This window comes from Chinchilla lanigera, unplaced genomic scaffold (assembly GCF_000276665.1).
Source record: "Chinchilla lanigera isolate Chin_1 unplaced genomic scaffold, ChiLan1.0 scaffold00009, whole genome shotgun sequence".
Classification (NCBI taxonomy): Eukaryota; Metazoa; Chordata; class Mammalia; order Rodentia; family Chinchillidae; genus Chinchilla; species Chinchilla lanigera.
Window position 1 is genome coordinate 19,639,423 of NW_004955410.1, and position 7,893 is coordinate 19,647,315.

Sequence of the window (7,893 nt, forward strand, 5' to 3'; positions counted from 1 at the left end):
ATTACAGACACTCAATATTTACTCCAATCATTTCACTTCCTTCATTGCATTTAGTGCCATCTATTTACTTTTTAATTTGTCTCCTTCTCTAAACTGTAAGCTCCTCATAGTCATTTTTCTTAGGGAGGGGTTTTTTTTTATATAAAGGACTAATAACACCCCAATTGCTGTACTCCAAATGTAAACATTTCCTGGCTTCTAAAAGCTAACATTACTTTTGCCAGTTCTTGGACTTAATAGAAATGAAATTATAAAGAATGGACTATTTGTGTCTGGTTTCTTTTTCTCAATATACTGTTTATGGGATTCATATTGTTGGAACGCTATGATTTCAGTAAGTGTCCCTCAAAGTTTCATGTATTAAAAGCTTGGTCTGCAGAGTGATACTACTGGAAGGTGATGGCAGCTTTGGAAGATGAAGCCTAGGGAGGTACTTAGGTTATTGGGGAGAGTCCTGTGTTGGGAGGGTGGAACCTCAGTCCCTTCCTCTTCCTCTCATTTGCTTCCTGGCCACGAGGGTCCATCACATATTCCCTGCTTTGCCATCCCCTTGCCCGCCAGAGGCCCAAAGCACTGGGTCTGCCCAGTCTTTGACTGGGCCCTCCAAAACTGGGAAACAAAATAAAGCTTTTCCCTTCATTAGTTAATTATATCAAGTATTTCCTTGTAGTGATAGAAAGATCATTCATTCTTACTGCTCTAAATTAATTTGTGTGAACACACCAAATTTACTGGTCCTTCTGTGCATTTGGGTAGTGTCTACTTAGAAATATTCCAAATAATTCTATAAGTAAATATTCATGAAAAGTAATGTCTTTTGGTGAACATATGTATACTCTTCTGGTGCATCTATACATAGCAATGGAATTACTAGGTCATAGGGTATGCATATGTTCAGTTTCAGCAGATATGACAGTTTTCTAATGTGGTTAAATAAATTTCCCCCTTACCAGAAGTGTAAGTAAGGAGTTCTACCTGTTTTATTCAATATTCTATCTCCTGCACCTATAACAGCACTAAAATTCATTAAGAGCTTGGATGAACACATTGAGGTAATCAGCTGTATCTAAATGACCATTGATTGACCTTTCATTGGTCTTTTCAAGTTTATCAAAAGCCAAAACAAATTTCTAGCCCCCTTTACAATTTTTCTGAAAGCCATCCTTACATGAAAAGGGGCAAACCTCTTCACCAAATAGTGTTTTCTAGCACAAGGAGTTTGGTAACGGAATAAGCAGTACCAAATTGGCAATGTAATAGAATATGAATGTGATCACACAGGAAGGCATTTTAGTGTCAGTTATATCCTACCCACTCTGCCCAGTGGATAACATGGAGAGCCGAAGAATCAAGTTATAACCCTAAACTTAAAACAATATTCTTGGAATTAATAATTGGGCACATTTTGTGTTTTCTTCTTCAAAACTTTGGGTTGGATGACTATTTAATTTGTGTGAAATATTATGTTTAGGGGTGTTAGGATAGATCTCAGTCCATATTTTATTGATAAGCTTTTATAGTTTCACTGTGGCCATCCTCCTCAACAACTTTTTGCTTTCATTATCTAAGTATGACAAATTTCTTTTGGTCACCACATAAAATCATTCAGGTTTTTGGAGAGATGGGAGTTTTGTTTTTCCATGGTCTGGTCAGAATCAATTCTGATAATGTTTTTTAAGCTGAATGTTTTATTTGTTTATTTCTTTGTATCAAATGTCTCTGATGAAACCATGTTGCAGAATAATAAGCTCTAAATCCTTCATCCAAAGAATACATATTTTATAGTGAATATAATGAACATTGAAAGAAATCCAGTTCAACATTTTATATGTTCCTAATCAATGATGCCAAATATTTTGACAAGGATCAAGTCATTGCATTGTTCCAAGATCTGGAATATAAACTGTATTTGGATGAAGATATGTGTAGCAGATTTAATTAATTACTTCAAGTCTTTACCCCTTCTTATATACCACTTCCCTCTAACATAAATATTTCACAGTTTCTTCCAACAAGAAGACAAGAGTTGTGCCTTGTTACCCTTAGCAAATTGGTTTCAAGATACCCCAAAGATACCAAAATGCACAGATTTCAGGTCTCTTATATATAATAGGGTAATATTTGTATGTAATCCTACACATGCCCCTATATATTTTAGGTAATCTCTACATCACTTATAATACCTAATACAATGTAACTGCTACATGAAAGATGTGGTACTACATTGTTTAAGGAATAATGATAAGAAAAAATCTGCACATGTTCAATACAGATGCAATTTTTTTGGAATATTTTTCATCTGTAGCTGTGGGATCCATAGATACAGAGTACTGATTGCAGTGTCCCACCTCACTTACGTGGTTTTCTTTGGCCAGCGGGATGTTAGAAGTAAGAGAGACTGAGGACCGGAAGGTGAGCTTCTTTAGTTGGAAATGTGTGTTACAGACTCTAGGACAATAGCTAAGAAAAGGTTTTTTTTTTCCTTAAAGGAGGTATAATTCATATTTTTTAAAAATGAGAAAAAGGGAAGTATATAAAATGCTCAAATAAAGCAAAAGTTCCAGAAAGCTGGCCTGCTTACTTTTCCTGTAGAGTCTGAAGACAGCCCGGCGGACTGTGGTTCCTCCTACTCTAGAAGCGTTATCTAGATCTTCATGGCAACTGAACAGAAACTGCTGAAAGCTATTAGAGCTTTTGAACTGGGTAGACCAGAACCAAAGAAACTCCACTTGGATGTTACAGTACAGGTTTCCCAAAGACCATCAGAATCTAATCAAAGTCCACCTATACAGTGTAAACCCAGTGGAGACATATATGGTTCTGGTGCTTATAGTAGAAAACTGCTTTTACCCCACGTATCTTGTTCTGACATGACTGGGTTAATGGAACCTGTTGGAGATAAGGTATCTGCTTCCAAGAAAGATCACAGAGGCTTTACTACCATCACAATCTCAGAGGTTAGAATAAGCAAGCTCTCATAGTAGCTCACACTGTCTACACACTGCTTGAAAACTGGACCTCAAACAAGATGTTGCCATTAGTATTGCATACTTTTTGCCTGTGGAACTCTACTCCACGGTGGCCATGTGAGGCCTGGAGAAAGGGCTTTCGTTCATGGGGCTGGTGAAGGACTTGGATTAGGAAGAACATAACAAACAGTGAGAGAATATGGCTCAAAAGTTTGAGGCACAGCTGGTACTGAGAAGGGACAAAAATTGTTCTTGCAAAATGATGTTCTCAAACTGTTTAATCAGAGAGAAATTAATTATATTGATGAAATTAGGAAAACTTGGTGAAAAAGAGATTGATGTGATTACTGAAATGTTAACTAATGTAAATCTTAGTAATGATTTGAAACTTCTCTCATATAGAGGATGAGTAATAATTGTTAGCAGCAAAAGTTCTTTTGAAATAAAGCCACAGCACACCACGGCAAAAGAATCCAGTGCATTTGGAGTCACTTTTCTTTCACCAGCCGAGGAAGAATGTCAGCAATTTGCAGCAACCTTTCAAGTTGGAATGGAGGTGAGTTGGTTGGTACCTATGATAGGTTCCTAATATCTATTAGAGAAGTTGGTTCAGGCTTATAAAAATATCATTCATGGAAATGGGGCTATTGGAAAATCCTTTCTTCATTATGATGATGAATTCTTTCATAAGCTTCCTATATATTTAAAGATTTTATTTTCCCCGGTCTTACTTAAACTGTCTTTAATTAACATTCATTTGAGTCAGTGAATCTCTTATATTAAAGAAACAAGATTTTTCTTCTGAGAGCACACACAGTGGCAATATTATAGCTAGAAATATTTTTATATCTTCTATCTCAAATTGAGGAATGAAATAAAGTGAAATAAAGTTTATTTTATAGCTAGCAATAATTTTTATGCCTTCTATCTCAAATCAAAGAGTCACCACAATTGGAAACAGCATGTCAGTGGTCACTTGGCATGGGAGGCATTACATAGAAATTCTTAATTAATTATTGACTGTTTCTGTACTTTTAACTAAAACATGCTAATTCAAAATAAGACTGATTTCCAAGATTTCTGAGTGAATTTATCTTTATTAAAGTTTCCCTAGTCATTTCTGATTAGCCTATATTTGTACTGCACCCCAAACCTTTATGAACTAAAAAAACACCCATACTAATCACACTTGAATCAATAAGTCTCTGAAAAGCCAAGAATAAACAGTGCCCAAAGAAATTTGTTTCCCAATATTTATAAAAATTTTAAGGTAGTCACTAGATCATTGGGTGATATCCACTGACCCATATGTTCTGTGAAGACAGAGATCTTATTTTTGGTCTATGATGCTAGGCTCAGGGTCACCAAATACTGTAAATATTTCTTCACTGATTTGTTTTTGGAGTAGATTTATAGTTACCTGTTTTATGATGTGTCATATGTCTTTATTTAAATGAATAAGTTCACAAAGAGGACACATCAAGAATGGTCTCATTTTGTTTTTATAGCACAGTGATCTGCAATAAAATGTATAGAAAAAAATTTAATGCTCAAATAAAACCAAAAAGTTAGAAAATCTATGAAAGACATAACAGTAACAAAGAGAAAGAGCAACAAATAGAAAGCAATAACAAATGTGCTAGATATTAATTCAACTATATCAGTGATAGCACTGAATGTTAATAGTCTAAATATACTGATGAAAGACAGAGATTGTCACACTGGGTCAAAAAACAAGATCAACTCTCTGTTCTCTATGATAGATCCACTTTTAATATAATGGCACATGCAAACTTATAGTAAAAGGATGGAGAAAAATATACTAACAGTGATTTTTTTGAAAGTGTGAAGTACATTATGTTCATTTGAGACAAAAAAAGTTATCAAGGAAAAAGAGAAATAAATCATAATGATAAGGGGTCAGCTCTAAAAAAAAGACATAACAATCTTTAATATGTATATATACACTAATAGAGGGACAAAATATATAACACAAAAACAAATAAACAGTAATCAGACACAGATGATCCCTGTATCATAGTTGGAGATATTAACACCCTCTATCAGAAATGGACAGATCCAGCAAGTAGAAAATTAATGAGAGCATAGTTGAATTTAATCAACTGGATTGAATCCAAGAACAAGAAAGCTTGGAAGCAACCATATTGTCCCCAGTTATTGAGTGTATAAATATACCATGACACATCCAGACATTGGAAAACTATCCAGCACTGAAAAGAAATTCAGCCATCAAGCCTAAAATAAACAATCAGAGCATATTTAAGTGCATATTACTAAGAAACCCAAAGAACATATATCAAGGGTGAAGCCTAATGTAAACTATGGGCTGTGGGTGATGGTATGCCAGTGCAGGTTCACCTCTTGTCACAAAGGTACATCTCTGATGCAGGATATTGATAGTGGGAGAGATCGTAAGCCCTCTAGAGCTGGGGGTGAGCAGAGTATATACAGGAGCTGTATATACTTCCCATTTTATTTTGCTATGAGCCTAAAGCTTCTCTAAAAATAAAGTTGATTAATTTTTTACAATGCAAATAAACAACAATGGAAAAATTATCCTCAGATCTTACTAGGTTGTCTATAGTCTCGGGATACAGCAATAACATATTTGATGTTTAGTTAGTGGTAAGTTTGGTGCCGGCTAAGGTGATTCTCCAGCCTTACACCAACCAGTGTATCACACACTTAAGCATCGTAATCACCTGAGGGACTTGTAAAAGCACACGGTATCTTGAATCACCTTCTGATTCGGAAGGGCCACAAAATTTGAATTTTTAATGAGTTCTCACATCAAGATAATGCTTATGGCTTGAAAAGCCACATTTTAATGGCTGCTTCTGTACACTACAGAGGATGTATCTTTTACAATTCCACATCCCTTGTCTCTGGGCAATGTCTTTTGGTGAGATTTGCAGCTCTGGAGAACTCAAGATTCATATGAGCAAAGTGTAGGGTATCTCTATGATTTTTTTTCTTGTGGTTTTCTCTAAGTTTTTATTTTCCTGAATTATGCTACTTTCTCGTTCACAATTAGGTTCAAGAGTCTTAGTCTTGATGATAAATAATTCAAAGGCATAAATAATAGAATTTAAGTGGAACACAGCCCATGAATACACAAAATCAATTTAACCACGGCCAATATGACAGACCTTTAAACACAGCAGCTATATGACAAAACCTACCCCAATAACTTAAATAATTTATATGATTCTCCACAAATAACACAATACAGCCAAAATGAAAAAATCAAAGTATAATAATGAAATGACTTTTTATCAAGTCATAGTTCAGAGATGGAGCTAGAAATACAACTTTAAAATCTTTATGGTCATCTGATCTTATTACTAATAGCTAATGTGCCATTTTTTGTCTTTGCAGAAATAGTGCGATCAGGTGCAAGAATGAACTATTTATTCACTTTAGGCCATTGCTGTGGTCCATGAAATCCCAAGTCCTATCTTCCCTGGAAGAAGACAATTTAGCCAATAAACAACAAGTTAGGTAAGTAAGCACTGAAATAAAGGATCTGATCAAGTTCTCCCAAGATTCATCAAATTAAAAGAAAATGTCAACATCAATGGTTTTTTGAATACAGTTGCAAAACATTTTATGAACTTTGTTAAAAGAATATCAGTACTGAAAAGGAAGAAATAAAACAATCATAACTGCCTGACTCAACTAGCCTTACCACCCTATTTCAGTGTATGAAAACCATATCAAAGAAAGCATTCACCAATTAGATTTACACAGAAACCTACTTTGTTTCATACACATTGTTGAAATTTTTCTGTTTTATTAAACAATGATTTTTTTGTTTAAGGACAGCATGAATGCACTATAACAAGTCGTCTGTTGGGGCTTTGAGACTGTATTTGGAATGCCTGCTTCCACCTCACAATGAACTCAGTTGCATCATGGAGAATGTAGAAGAAAATTGGAAGAGTAAAACTGAGTTGAGGTAATGATCTTGAAAAAATGTTGGAAAATGATACGGAACATCAGAAAAACATGACCTTTCTGAGATTTTTCCATAAAATCCGAACACATGCAGAATCCAGTCTGTGTGTTCAACTGCCTCTTCCAGCAATGCTCACTAATGATTTTCATTTTTCTATTAATAAATATCAACTGTCTATTTAGCACTCATCTGTTACAGAGAGACTTCAGCCAGCCAATAATCAAGAGCTGACTGCCAGCCCAAGCACTGACAGAAAGGTAGGGCTATAACCAGGCCTCTTTGACATGGCTGGGTGGACATTTCTATGGCGAGAAGAATGTGAGGTGACATTTTTGACCAGCTTGCTGTCTGAGGGCCTTAAGAGCCTCTGTCCATCTCGTGGAAACAGTCAACTCAACTCCCTTTTCTGTGGTTTAGAAAAACAAGAAAAATTCTTCCTTCTCCAGAGAGTATTGACCTATTACAAAGGCTATGCAGATAGTACAAAACATAGCACACTCCTCCAAGAAATTCCTATCATATTCATGAAAAAAGTCCCTCAAACCTACTGTAAGTATTATGTGATTTACATTAAGTAAGCAGTAGATGATGTAAGCATCCAATCATAATATTTTTAATTTCATCCCAGGAGGGTTTGATCACTAAGGTTTATATGTATTGTTGCAACAGGAACCACTTTCTATTTAGAATTGGTCTAACACTTATGTGACAATGGTTTTGCCCATGTGAAACAAAGTAGGAAAGAAGCTAGCCATCATTTTAAAATTACAAAATTATACTTATTTCTAGTACAAAAAATTAGATAACATTTGTCCAACTATAGAAATAGAAACTTTAACCTAGTGTGCCCTTCTTATATGAGACACAAGTGAAAAGTTAATAGGCATATTAAATGCAGATATTAATTAGGAATATAAAGTTTCTAAAGGCTAAAAAACAATATAA

The 7,893-nt window shown here is 35.0% G+C and overlaps 1 long non-coding RNA gene across 4 annotated transcripts in view; it reads left to right on the forward strand.

Annotated features, from left to right (window-relative positions):
• The first annotated feature begins 6,906 nt into the window (after positions 1-6,906).
• LOC102021742 overlaps positions 6,907-7,893 on the forward strand; it is a 4,262-nt gene continuing 3,275 nt past the window's right edge. For 2 of the 4 annotated variants that reach the window (XR_001232689.1, XR_001232691.1), the window contains exon 1: positions 6,967-7,497. This is a non-coding gene — a long non-coding RNA (uncharacterized LOC102021742). The other 2 variants (XR_001232692.1, XR_001232690.1) reach the window with 2 other exon arrangements.